This window comes from Tamandua tetradactyla, chromosome 6 (genome assembly GCF_023851605.1).
Source record: "Tamandua tetradactyla isolate mTamTet1 chromosome 6, mTamTet1.pri, whole genome shotgun sequence".
Classification (NCBI taxonomy): domain Eukaryota; kingdom Metazoa; phylum Chordata; class Mammalia; order Pilosa; family Myrmecophagidae; genus Tamandua; species Tamandua tetradactyla.
In genome coordinates, this window is record NC_135332.1 from 65,108,937 (window position 1) to 65,123,475 (window position 14,539).

At 38.4% G+C, this 14,539-nt stretch overlaps 1 protein-coding gene and 1 long non-coding RNA gene across 4 annotated transcripts in view; both read left to right on the forward strand.

The window, feature by feature from the left end:
* Positions 1 to 14,539, forward strand: part of SHISA6 (shisa family member 6) — a 330,433-nt gene that overhangs the window by 75,456 nt on the left and 240,438 nt on the right. The gene's annotated exons all lie outside the window — the stretch shown is intronic.
* Positions 6,752 to 7,986, forward strand: LOC143688266 (uncharacterized). Its single transcript, XR_013177922.1, has 3 exons — positions 6,752 to 6,768; positions 7,186 to 7,242; positions 7,910 to 7,986. It is a non-coding gene; the product is annotated as an uncharacterized LOC143688266 (long non-coding RNA).

The window sequence follows — 14,539 nt, forward strand, 5'->3', positions numbered from 1 at the left end:
ATGGTTTTATAATTGTTCAACTTATTCTACTTCTCTATGTTTGAGGATATGGGGGATTAGTCAATATATGCTCATAGTTCATTAAAGTGTTCAACTAAGATTTATGGAGCATGTACTATGTTGCCAGACATTGAACAGACATATGAGTAAGCTTCTGTCCTTCCTCTTTTCAGTAAACTGAGGGAGACAATCATGTAAACAGATTATGATAGCCTACTATTAAAGCTGTCATGATAATGGTTTGTCTAAAAAGAAAACCAGAAGGTAAGACTTGGAAAAGTTCTAAAATCTTTGAAAGGAACAAGGACACTTATTTCCTCTTTTCACCCCTAGTGTGTGGAAGATAGCAAAGCATACATTTTTATTGCAGCATGGACATTCAGATGATGAAGAGAATTGGCATACAAGTAGAATAATAAGAACAGAAATCTTCTACTTCTTAAATAAATATTTTCGATTATTTATCCGAATGTGATGAAGAAACTCATACCAAACGTTAGTTAAATCTTGACTCTCAAGGGCACAAGGATAGTTCAGTGCTAAAATTCTCACCTGCCATGTGGCAGAACTGGGTTCAGTTCCCGGCCCATGCAAACTACTTCCCACCCCACCCCCCCAAAAAAATCAACAAATGGTGCTGCAGTAATGGGATAGTCACATGGAAAACCAATGAAATGTGATTCCCACAATACAGCATATACAAATATATATTGACTCTCAGTATGGTGAATTATAGAAATCTTTGATACCCAGCAATTAAATGACAAATTAGCTGATTCATAGACAATGAGAAGTAATATATCGTAAATTCTCCAGTCTGTAATCATGCCTTTCACAAGAAACAGAGCAGGAAAAGTGGAAAGAGACTTTCTCTACCTTCTTCTCACATAACTTTTTGTATTTGTAGGGTGCCAGTTGTTGGCACATCTTTCTTCATGGCCCTGTTTTTTGTTCTTATATGGAAAATAAGCATTTATTAGTGTAAGATAACCTTATCCTACAGAGAATAAACATTTTGTGAAAATATGTTATCTGGGTATAATTCAGGGTGGGGAATATGACATCATTCTGGTCATATAGATGCAGATTTAAGGAAATTCTTTCTCATGCCTATATTAAACTGTGTCAATTTGGATTTTTTTTTTAAAGCAAAAACCTATTCTTACCTAATATGGCATAGCCAAATTTAGATATATTTTCTCTAAATAAGAGATAAGTAGAATTTGTTAATCAACTGCTATGCTGGCTAACTTCTCTGTTGTTTTCATGATCTTTCTCATCAAGTCACAAGAGAGCTACTTTAGAGCTATACAACAATTTACGTTCAAGGTAGAGAGTATGGAGATAAAGTGTGATTTTAGCTGAATATGTCCTAATTTGTCAGAAAGGCTAATGCATTCCCAGGAAATTTCTATTTATATCAGTATCCTCAAACTAGGTGATATGGTTAATTTCAGCTGAGTAGGAGATTAAGAAAGTGAATGCTTAGCTTTCCCAACTTCTGTAGGAAAGGCAGGCAAAAGAGAAGGAGAATGAGAATGAGTTCTGGGTTAGTAAATAATAATATTTTATAAGAAGTTGAGATTTACATGATAGATCTCTTTCCATCCTTTCACTTTCAGCCTGTCTGTATTTTCATATTTAAAATGCATCCTTTATAAACAGCATATAGGTAAATCTTTTTTTTGTATACAATTGTACAATCTCTGCCTTTTAATTGCAGTGTTTAGTTAACTTATATTTAATATAATTACTCATACAATTGATTGAAGTCTGCTATCTTGCTATTTATTTTCTACCTGTCCCTTCTGTTCTTTTGTTCCTTTATTCATCTGTCCCTATCTTTTTTTAGGTTAATCTTCAGTTTGTGTTTTTCTTTGTTTGTGTTTAGTATTCCATTCTGTATCTTCTAGTGGACTCTTAGATATATTTAAATATTATTATTATCTAAATATTTAGATAATATTTTTAAAATATACTTTTGTGTGTTTCTATCAACACAAATTGATATTAAGATCTTTACCACAGTATAATCCCATATATACACCTACCATCCTTTGTCTTATGGTGATTTAAATATTAATTTTACATATATTCTGAGCCCCATTATACACTGCTTTATTTTTACTTCAATGATTTAAAGAACGTAACATAAGAAAAGACAAATAGTCTTTATATTTATCTATATATTTACCATTCCCAGGGTTTGTTCTTCTTACCTGTAAATCCAGATTTCTATCTGGTATTGATTCCTGTTAGGATAAAGATCTTTGTTTATAATTTCCTATAGAGTATGTTTGATGGTGATACATTCTCTTAGCTTGTATTTATCGGAAAATGCTTTTTTTACCTTCACTTAAAAATTACCTAAATATTTATTATCTTTAAGTTTGAGCATCTTTTAAAAAATAATCTTTTTGCTTTAAAACAGTTTTAGATTTACAAAATATTTACAAAGATAATGCAGAATACTATATATTCCATAGCCAGTTTTCCTTAGTATTAAATCTTACATTCGTGTGGTATATCTGTTATAATTAACAAACCAGTATTGATATATTATTATCAATATTGATAAATCCATAGTTTATTTAGATTTTCTTGGCTTTTACACAATGTTCTTTTTCTGTTCTGGCATCCCTTCAGGATACTGCATGACATTTAATAATCATGTCTCCTTATGCTGCTTTGACTGTGACAATTACTCAGACTTTCTTGTTTTGAATAAACTTCTCTTGACCATTTTGAGGGATAATGATCAGATATGAGGTTGATTGTCTCTTAATTTGGTTGCGTTTGATGGTGTTCTGTAATTGGACTGGGGTTATCTGTTTTGGGGGATGAAGACCACAGAGGTAATGTGCCATTTTTATCACATCAAACCAAGACTATAAACTGTGAACCTGAGTCTAACTATTGCCATTAATCTTTTTTTCATTAAAAAAAAATATTTTATTGTAAAAACTTAACATGCAAACATTTATGACATACAAACATTCCATACATTGTGCACACTCAATGGTTTACTATATCATCACATAGTTGTATATTCCTCACCATGATAAATGTGTTGCTATTAATCTTGATCACCTAGTTTAGGTAGAGTTTGTAAGGTTTTCCACAGTAGTTATTTTCCCCTTTTCCATGCATTACTCTTTGGAAAAAATTCACTATACACAGCCCCAACTTAAAGAGTGGGAAGTTATGTTCCGTCTCCTTAAAGATAGAGTTTACACATAGATTTCAAATATGAAATTTTGAAGTTGCTGCATAGGAGATTTGTCTATCCTTTTTTGCATTTATTTAATTATTCAGACATTTCTTATATCAGTATAGATACATATTTGCTAGACACATTGGGCTATAACCCAATACACGTTATTTTGTTGCTCAAATTGTTAAATTTTTTGCCTTCATTTTTGAAAGACAATTTTTACTGTTGATAGAATTCGAGGTTGACATTTTTGTTTCTTTTGAGCATTTTAAACATTATCTGTGGCCCCCATTGTCTTTCAAAGTCAGCTGTCAATCTTACCGTTGTTCTTTTTTTTTTTTTTTAAAGGAAAGACAGAGAGAAGGAAGGAAGGATAGAAGGAAGGAAGAAAGGGAAACATTTTTAAACATTTTCTTGTTTTATTGTATTCTGTTTCTCCGTTTTTGTTACATGGGCTGGGGCCGGGAATCGAACCGAGGTCCTCCGGCATAGCAGGCAAGCACTTTGCCCGCTGAGCCACCGCGGCCCGCCCCCTTACCTTTGTTCTTTTTATGAAATGTGTCATTTTCCTTCCCCTGGCTCCATTAAAATTTTTTCTAAAGTTTTTGGTTTTTAGTAGTGTGACTATGATGTGTCAGTGTATAATTTTCTTTGTATTTATCCTGCTTCGGGGCACTGAATCTCCTGTATTTGTGGTTACTGCTTTTTTTTTTTCAAGCAGATTTGGAGAAAATTGGGAAAGTGCATTTTCAAATGTTTTTTTTCTGCACTATTCTCTATCCCTCCACTCCTGGAATGTCGATTCCAAATAATAGATTTCTTGGAATTGTTACACAGTTACTGAGATTCATTAGTTTTTAAGCTTTTGCTTCTTTTTTTCAGATCAGATAACTTTCAGTGATCTATCTTCAAATTCATTGACACATTCTTCTGCCATCTCCAATCTGCTGTTAAGCACATCTATTATTTTATTTTCCATTTTTAGATATTGTTCTTGTCAGTTCCAGAATTTCTATTTGATTCTTTTTTAATCATTTTCTTTTCTCTGCTGAGATTTGCTATCTATTCATTTATAAATATCGTATTTTCCTGTAGCATTTTAACATATATGTAGTAGCTGCTTTAAAATCCTTTTTAATAGTTCCAACATCTGGATCTTTTTATGTCTGCTTCAATTAACTGGGTTTTTTCCCCCTGCTTATGAGTCACATTACATGTCCAGTAATTTTTATTTGTATGCTGGACATTCCCAATGATAGGTTGTAAAGGTTTGGATTTTGTCTTCTTGTTGAGTTTCAGGCGGGCAGGCATGTTATGTGCTGGTGGAATAGCAGGATTGTTTTGAAGCTTGTTTCAAATCTTTATTAGGGTAAGTCTAGAGTAGGTTTCAGTTTTAGAGCTAGAATAGTCTGATGCCTTGAGCCTGTGGTCTCTTTAGTTCAGCGAACAAAGTCTGTATTCTGCCTGGTCAGAAACTCATCTCCTAGTACTGTGCAACTTCAAGAGTTTCTGGTCAGCTTCTAGCTTCCAAGCAACTGTACTCCACCAGGCTTCCTTAAGTCTTGCTCTGTCATTTGACCAAAAAGCTTAAGGTCACTTCCATGTATATTATAGAGCTCCTTCTACATGTTTCTCCTCTTTCTCTTATATTCTGTTCTGAAAACTCCAGCCACTGCAATAGCCCTGAAATATTATCCAGCCACTTACCCAGCTCTGGGTTCCAACATCCCTCCATCACGGTCTGGTAAGTGCTTAGAGGCAGAACACCTGGGGAATGGTGAAACACATATTGTACATTTCCCTGTGACTCAAACCAGATGTCTCATATATTTCATCCAGCTTTATAGTTATTCAAATCAGGAAGGTTAGTCCCGTACCAATTTCTCCAACATGACTCTCACTTTTGTTTTATAAGTCTCAGCTCTGTGTTTAAAAACTTCAGTCTCATATCTATTTCGAAGATTTTCTCCTCTCTAATCCCCCACTCCCATTGTCTCCAGGTACAGACTTAGACTCCTTTTGGTTCTTTTTAACAGTTTCCTTTTATCTCCTGAAGTGTCTTATCTCTTCATGCATTATATAACATTTTCCCTGAAGATTTTTTTTTACATATTTATCATAATTATTGTAAAGTCCTACTTTGTTATTCCCAAATCCTGATCATTTCTGAATTTGCTTCTCTTGACTGATTTTTCCTCTTAATTATGGGTCACATTTCGTGCATTTCTTTGCATGTCTAATTTTTCATTACATCCTGGTTATTGTGGATGACATGTTGCAGAGAACTTGGATTCTGCTATAATTTTCTGATGAGTGTTGTTTCTTGTTCTAGAAATAGTTAGATATCAGTGTGTCACCATAGACTTGTGGAAAATTGGTTTATACTTTGTTAGAACTGGTCTTTTTCATTTTTGCTATTAGCACTAAGTCAAATACCTTAGTTCTGATATATAGTCTTTAAGTCATGGCTTTTCTGAGGTTACATTAAAGGTCTGAAATGTGTACCAAGTTCTCTAAGTTGTTGGGACTTAGTCTCCAAATTTGGTCTCCCCTGATGTGGGCAGCAGCTTAAACCTCTGTTCAAATCCTTTGCTAACGATTATGGGAAGTCCATATATAGATTTTGGAGGCTCCACCTTCTTTGGCTCCCCCATTTTTAGGAGCTCCTCTCTCAATTCCCAGCCACTCTACAAGTCCCAAACTCCATCCTCTGAGTTGGCCCAATATCTTTTGGTTTCTGCTTGAATTCCAACAGCCTTCTGCCATGTGGACTGGGGCGTTTCCTTAGAATAAAAGCAGTATAAATATAAAAGTATAAATGTGTGTCTCAACAAGCCTGGCTCCCTTCTTTCAAGGGTGCAACCCCCCAGTCTCTTTCTTCTTTTCATCTTTCTGAAGCGCCTTCAAATTGCTGTTTTGTTTTATTATTATTATTATTATTATTATTATTATTATTATTATCTGTTTCTGTCCAGAGATAAATAGTATCTCTCGGTAGGTTAGCCCAGTACAAGACATTTTTGGTATCGGAGCTCAAGACTTAAGATATTCCCATAAGTTCCTTTTTAGGCACAGTAGAATTAAAAATCCAATTGTTGGTTAATTTGCAATAAATCTCAGGGTTACCAGCCCAGCATGTTTATTCCATTTTATGGGAAAACACTGTATATATATATAAATGGGCTGGTTGAAATGTAAACTGCCAGGTTTCTATTAGATTATGTTCATCAAAGATTTTCAGGCTTCTAGTAAAGATGTGACATTGCATCCATTCTTTAAAAGGTAAATTGGGGGAAAGGTCAAAAGAATGCTTATTTTAGAGGGCAATTTTTAAGTTTTCTTTAGATTTGAGGGACCATTTAAAAGATTGAGGAAAAATGAGGGCTGAAGTGACTCACTGACATTATTATTTTGGAAAAAATAATTCAGGTCAGTTTAACCGGTCTTTCCTACTGATGCCCATAGGACCAAAAGTTTCAAAAGCTCTTCATCAAGAAAGTTCACAAAGGAACTTGGAATTCTGTTCTGTTCCTTATTCTGTCACCGAGAACACGGTGAGTTCTTTCAAACTCACATAGTTCTAATTTTATCTAAATTTCATTAGCTTATCTTAAAATAATTCCCAAACCAAAGAATAATAGAAAGCTGCAGCTCATCACATCCAGCCATCTTTATTTCACTAATGAGGAACCTGAGACAGAGAGAAAGGATCACTCAAGGTCACAACTGGCTAGTGGCCAACTTGGGACTTGAACCTGTGACTTTACTCTCCTGGCCCAACACATGGCTGCTCCATGGATCAATCAACTCTTTCCTACAGACCTTTCCTTTCACCTGCCCTTTCCTTAAAGCTGTCCAGGCATGGATTTAGTCCCCTGACCCATAGACCTAAGTTTAGCTTTAGAGAGTTCCTTGAGATATCATTTACAAACCACAAAATTCAGCCATTTTTCGTTTACTTTTTATTGCAGCCTGAGATCTGGATCCTAGATCCCAGAATGCCAAGGACAGAAGGAGAACTATTTCAAGTAAGACAATTGAGGGACCCCTTGACAATTCAGGGCAATATATGCAGCCCCATTTCCTGGAAATGATAACCCAAGAAGATCCACATTTCTAAGTTCTTGGCCCATCATCTCTTGGAAATCTGCCTTCACTTTCCATCTGTAGCTTGTCTCAGCTTCGGTACAGGGTTTTCATCTTCTCTAAGATTTGGGTGAATGCGTGAGGCTGGGACACATAGGCTTACCAAATCTGGGGTCCATAATACAGAGGAACTCTTTCAGATCAGGTTCCTGGATTCCTTCCCCATCTGTGGCACTCTTCTTTCCCCCCAGCCCCAGCCCTTAAGAGGTAAGTCCTATCTGTGTATTGTCTTTGGCATGGAAGGAAAAGGAAGAAACTCACATTTACTTATTCATCCCGTGAATAATCCTTCAACAACTCCTGAGCATTGGAGCCTGTGCAAGACACTGGGGACGCACTAAAACAGACAGAGGCTCTGTCCACAAGTTGCTTGCTGGAAAATAGGGTTGAGCTTCTTGGTGAAGAGAAGCTCTTTTTATTTTCCCCAAATCATTAAATACCCATGGGTAGTGTGTGTGGGAGCAGGTGCAGGAGAACACTTCCTGTCATGTCCCTGATCAGGAGCATGGAGGCCAGCTGTTACCCATCCTTTCTTCCCCTACCTCCTAGCCCTACCTGGGATTCTCAGCAAACCTCTGTGGGTTCAAGTTGGAGAATCTGGAGCTACAGTCTGGAGACCTGTGAGGTATGGGTGTCTTTGTTTCCTAACTGAGTACCACAACTGGGTGTCTAAAAACAGCAGAAAAGTGTTGTCTTGTGTTTTGAGGGTATAAGTCTCAAATCAAGGTGTTGGTAGGTAGGACCATGCCCCTTCTGAACCCCGTAGGAGACAATTCTTCTTTGCGTCTTCTAGCTTCTGGTGCTTGCCAGCAATCCTAGCTGTTTTTTGGCTGTTTGCTGCATCCCATCACCTCCTCCATTTTCCCATGGTCTCCTCTCTCACGTCTGTCTCTGTGTCCAAATCTTGTCTTCTTAAAAGGGCCCCTGGGATACTGGATTAGGGCTCAGCCTAATCCAGCTTTTCTTCATCTTAATTAATCACATCTTCAAAGACCCTACTTCCAAATAAGTTCACATTCATGGGACCAGGAATAAGAACTTAAGCATGGCTTTTGAGGGGTGTGATTCAACCTATAACATATGGCTTCTAGGTTTACTTTGAAATCTCAAACTATTAGCAAGAACCCAACTATCCTGGTTAGGTGCTCTTAGTTTACTAATGAGGAAGCTGAAGCTCAAAGAGGTGGCATGAGTTACGCAAAGTGACATGACTGATTGGTAGCACAACCAAGGAAGAAGCTCACAGCTCCTACCTACCTGGTCCGTAAGACTTTCCCCATTTTCCTGGCTCTGCCCAGAACTTTCCACATTACCAGTTCTGCTCCACACAGCCATACCAACTGATCACTGTGGATTTATTGTCTTGTCTTTAATACATGTTTTCAGTGACTAGTTAGCTGGTCTTGCCAGCCTTTTGACCCCTCTAACCCTGAAGACCTAGCTACTGGCTCCTTACCTTACCCAATAAGGTCTGAAAATGTTCCTGAGAAATGTGCCATCATTCTCAGGGACAGCCTCAAACAAGCCAGAATATCTTTAATCCACACTAGGGATCACCCCAAAGGAAATAAGAGACTAGAGGCAAACTCAGGCAGGCCTGAAGGTTGAGCCAGGGCTGCAGGCATGTGTGTGTATCAGGCCGAAGGAGTGGTGGGGCTTTGTCAGGTTTAACTGCGTGAGCTGTCGAAACAGGGCAGTGCCAATACTTTTCTAGGACTGCATCTGATAAACTGGGACATCTGCAATATTTCCTAAGCAAACTAGGTTACCCTCCCCGCTGCTGCGGCCACCCGAGGGCATCGGGCAGCTGGGTGACCCAGAAATGGCCATCTTCTTGTCCAGCTCCATCTGGAATTCCATCCCCTAATTCCGGGGCACTGACAAGACGTGCTCTGGTGGTGGAAGCGAGCTTTACAGCGCTAAATGGAATCAAGCCCATTCTTGTCGCAGGAAGCTTATCCAAAACAATAGTGGGAAAGAGGCTTTCGGCTGTCTAAAAGATGCAGAATTGAGAAGAAAAGAGACAATACATGATCCCATCTACTTTGATGTTTTGCAGAAGCTAAATAATTAAGGAATAATAATAATAGGAAAGGGTGCCATAAAAAGAAAATAAAAGCTTGAAAGTCAGGAGACGTTGACTTGCACCATTAAACTTCTTCTTAGGGCCAAACTTTCTCTATAATACAATGAGAGGGTTGGCTTAGATGACCTCTAAGCATCTTTCTTGTTCTGAAACATTGACTGAGAATGATCTCTAATTAATCATGTCAACAAACAGTAAAGGGAACAGCTGTTGTCTAAGGTGCCCATGCCCCACCTGGAAAGACTTGGGGAGCTGGTGATTGGATGACACCCCAAAGCAATATTGGAAACCACAGCTATGGGGCTGGGGGGAAAAGGACAAGGAAGATAGCATAGGCTGGATGCCTTCTCTCCTTCCCTTCAGAGGTATGTACACTCTCTAATTTGCTCTTAAATCCAATGAACTCAGAGTTCTGCATGCATTCATTTGTGTGAGGTGTTGCAGTGGGGGTCTCAACTCCCAGTGATGTCAGTGAGAAGGGGAACCATCAGACAATGGCTCCCACGGTTGACAACCAACAGGGCAGCATTGGGTTGGGACCAAGCTATTTGCTCATTCATTCTTAAGGAGATGAAACCATATTTTGCCAGTAGACTTCAAATTCCAAATCCTAGACCATCTGCTTACCTCTGTAGTTGATTCCAGCTGGAAATGTGCTTAGAGGACATTTCAGCAAATGGAATGGAAAGTTAGACTAGGCCACCCATAAGTTTGCTGGACTACTTATCCTAAGAGTATAGGTGGGCACTCGGGAACTTTCCCCCTGCCTGGATCATACTTCCCTATCCCAACATCCCAGAGTGGGGAGTCTCTTCTCACATAGGAACAGTCCCCATCTCATTTTACCACATCATCAGCTAGTTAAGACTTTAGGGAAACTGTCTCACACAGTGAGATCCCAAAAGTAGAAGGGGCACTTTCTCATTAAAGTTAACAATTTTTAATTCCATATTTCTCACCCAGATCTCTACCTATTAGCATCCTAGCCCTTGTCTTTGAACTAGGTAGACATTTTAATCCTCCAGATAGAAGTGGGAGAAGCCCTAGGGTGGAATGCACCTACAAAGTATTAGGGCATCTTCTAACACCACTGATTTCCAAAGAGACGATCCTGAGGATAAATGAGTCTTAAAAAAACTAGTGTTTGAACCACAGGGTGCAGGATCTGACAGAAGAGTTAACTGTTATCTCACTTCAAAATTCATCTAGAATAAAGAGATTATTCTTAGGATGCATGCCATGAGTGCACACTATTTTGGGGGACCCTGACTGGGTTCTGAGAAGGTGTGATTTGGAAAGAAGGCCATTATCAGGTTTCTGCATTTAATGTTTCTGAAGCTCACTATCCGAATGGCCTTGGACAAGTCATTTCATGTCACTGAGGATTGGTTCTCCCAAGAAAGAAGATAATTGGTCTAAAATACCCCCTCATGCTCTAACATAGAGATACCTCAGGACTCAAACAGAAGGGAAATGAGACAGTACAATAAAACTTGTTGTCAGTTGCTAATTATGTGACCTTGACACTGTCTTTTAACCCCTCTAAGCCTCAGTTTCTTCATCTATGAAATGAAGATAAGGAAAACTGTTAAGGGGAATGTGATAATTTGAATTTTTATGAACCCCAGGAAAGAGCATGTTCTTAAAGCTAATCCATTCATGTGGTGTGGACCCATTGGAAGTAGGATCTTATGGTAGATAGGATTTTAATTTAGGTTGAGATGTGATGTGTCTCATTCAAAAATTGCAGTTAAATTAATCACATCTCATTCAAGGTGGGTTTTATCACTGGAGTCCTTTATAAGAGAATAAAAGACAGAAAGAAATCACAGGAAAAAGGCCCACAGAAGCTAAGAGAGAAGGAAAAGCCAGAATCTGAAAGCAAGAAACCCAGGAGAGAAGGACAGCAGACACCATGTATCAGAGGAGCTGAAGGTTGCTGGTAGCCAGATTTTGAGAAGGCATCATCCTTGGATGCTTTGATTTTGACATTTTCATGGCTTCAAAACTCTAAGCTTGTAAGTTAATAAATTCCTATTGTTAAAAGCCAACCCATTTCTGATATATTGCATTTCATCACCTTTAGCAAACTGAATCAGATTTTGGTGCCAGGAGTGGGGTGCCAAGATTACAAATACCAGAAATACTGGAACAGCTTTTTAAATGGATAAGGGGAAGATTCTGGAAAAATTATGAGGTGCCTGATAGAAAAGACCTAGGTTGCTTTGAAGAGACTGAAGTAGTAGAAATATTCTGGTAGAAATGTAGATGCTGAAGGTACTTCTGATGAGGCCTTTGACAGAAATGATGAATGTTTCTCACCAACTGGAAGAAAGGTCATCCTTGTTTTAAAGTAGCAGAGAATTTGGCAAAATCGAGTTCTGATTTTGGATGAAAGGCAGAATTTGAAAGTGATGAGCTTGAATATTTAGCTGAGGAGGTTTACAGAGGAGTCACAGACCACCAGCAGCTTATCTTCAGAGTCCAGATATCATCTTGATAATGACTTGATTTGGACATTTTCACAGCCTTAAAACTGTAAGATTGTTAATTAATAAATCCCCATTATAAAAATTAATCCATTTCTGACATACTGCATTTTGTCAACTTTAGCAAACCAAACAGGGAACAAAGGAGCTAGAAAGGGGCCAGCACATTAACTGAGAAATCAGGTCCTAGAATCCAGCCATCTGAGCATAGATTCTCAGCAGACTGATCTTAGTGTGTTCCCTCATTTCCATGGGCTTTGTTGTCAACACTGGTAAATGGGATAATACGAGAACTTTCCCCATAGGATTGTCTTGAACTTGATGAGGGGATTAAGAGCAGGCTCTGGATCCAGACCTGAAAAGGCTCGAATCCCAGTTCTGACATTTGTTATTTTCATAACCACAAGCAACTTAATTAATCTGCCTCGGCCTTGATTTTCTCTTCTGAGAATGGGAATACTAAAGACATTTATCTCACAGGGATTTCCTGCAGATTAACTGAATGAATGCATACAGAGTGCTTAGAGCAGTGCATGGTACTTAGTAAACACTCAATAAATGTGTATGTTTGTGCATGTATGTGCATTTCATAAAGTAAAAACCAGTGAACAAGAGTAATTTTTTAAATTGCAAGTAATAAAACAGGCAGTCTTTCTCTCCTAGAGCTTATATTCTAGAGAGGAGAGATAGGCAATACATAAATAGACAAACAAATATCTAAAGGCCAAGTGGAGATAAATATGATAACCAAGAATAAAACAAAGCAAAGTTAGGGGATAATAGAGAATGATGGAGAAGGTGTACTTGTGAGATGAAATCTTCTCTGAGGAGGTGATATCTTTAAAAAAAGAGCTGAATGAAATGAGGAAATGAACCCTGAGACCATCTGGCAGACAGTACAGGGAATGTAAGGGTCCTGATGCCAAAATGTGCTACTTCTGATAATAATGGTTACAAAGGTAATAATGATGAAAGTTTTTATTTCCTAGACTACTTGAGCAAATATGAAATGGGTTGACTTAAACAATGGTGATTTATTAACTTACAGTTTTGAAGCTAAGTGAAAGTCCAAACCAAGATGTCAAGATGATGCATTCTCCCAAAGGACTGGCATTCAGGGGCTGACTGTTGGTGATCCTTGGCTCCTCTACCACATGGCAAAACCCATGGTGATGTCTCCTGGTCACTCCTTTGTCTTCCAAGTTCCATCAAATTTCACCTTCTTGCTTCTGTAACTTTCCCCTCCCTCCGTCTAAATTTCATTCTTTTAAGGAGGACTCCAGTAATAGAATTGTTCTAGTTTGCTAGCTGCCCAAAATGCAACACAACAGAGATGGATTGACTTTTAATAAAGGGGGATTTATTTTGTTAAAAACGTGTAGTTTTTCAGAGGAAAGGCAGCTAACTTTCAACTGAGGTTCTTTCTTACGTGGGAAGGCACAGGGTGATCTCTGCTGGCCTTCTCTCCAGGCCTCTGGGTTCCAACAACTTTCCCTGAGGTGATTCCTTTCTGCATCTCCAAAGGCCTGGGCTGAGCTGTGAGTACTGAGATGAGGTATGCTGAGCTGCTTGGGCTGTGCTATGTTGAACTCTTCTCATTTAAGCTTCCAGCCAATTAAATCAAACATCATTCATTGCAGCAAGCACACCTTCTAGCTGACTGCAGATGTAATCAGCAACAGATAAGATTCACATGCCATTGGCTCATGTACACAGCAATAGAACTAGGTGCCTTACCTGGCCAAGTTGACATCTGAACCTAACTACCACAAGGATTAAGACCCATTCTGACTGAGGTGGGCTGTACCTTTAACTGATGTAACCTCATCAAAAGGTCCTACTTACAAAGGGTTCATGCCCACAGGGATGGATTAAATTTAAGATCATGTTTTTTGGGGGTACATTTAACTTCAAACCACCACAATAAATAAAACAATGCTTTAATAAATAGCCTTTAATGGATTTTCAATACATCACCCACACACATTTATTCGTCTTAGCCCCCTAAATTATTATAGCAAAAACGTGTGTAAAAATTAACTGTATACCAAAAGAGAGAAAAGATGGCAAAGCTTCTGACATTAAATGCTGTCGGGCTAATAGCCCCTGGTGCTGCTCCTTCCAACCTTCCATCATAACTCCTGTGAAGTCACATAAAGGTACAGCCACTCACCAACTCCTGTATGCTGAGGTGGTGAGTCAATCTACTATAAGAATCTTGGAGGAATATCTGCTCATTGCAGAGTTATTGGAAACGGATTACAAAATGTCAGTGGACATCAAAGCTGTGCTATTAACGAATGTAAGAATGACATTCAGTTTTATCTCAGGAACTGTTTCTGAACTGAGGTATCATAATTTCCAGCAACCAGTACAAACTGGGCATCCATCCTTTCTCCAGGAGAGATATTTTAGGCTCCCCTGACCTTTTCCTGTCAGTTCCAGAAAACAGGAAAAGGGGCAAGATGGGTGATGCTGTGATGCATCTTGGGAGGTACAATCCACACAAAATTAAAAGGTTTCAGTAGGGGCAGAGTTAGGAAGAAGATTTCTAATAAATATGATGGGTTTTGTAACTTTTCTCATGGTTTTTCATTAGGGAAT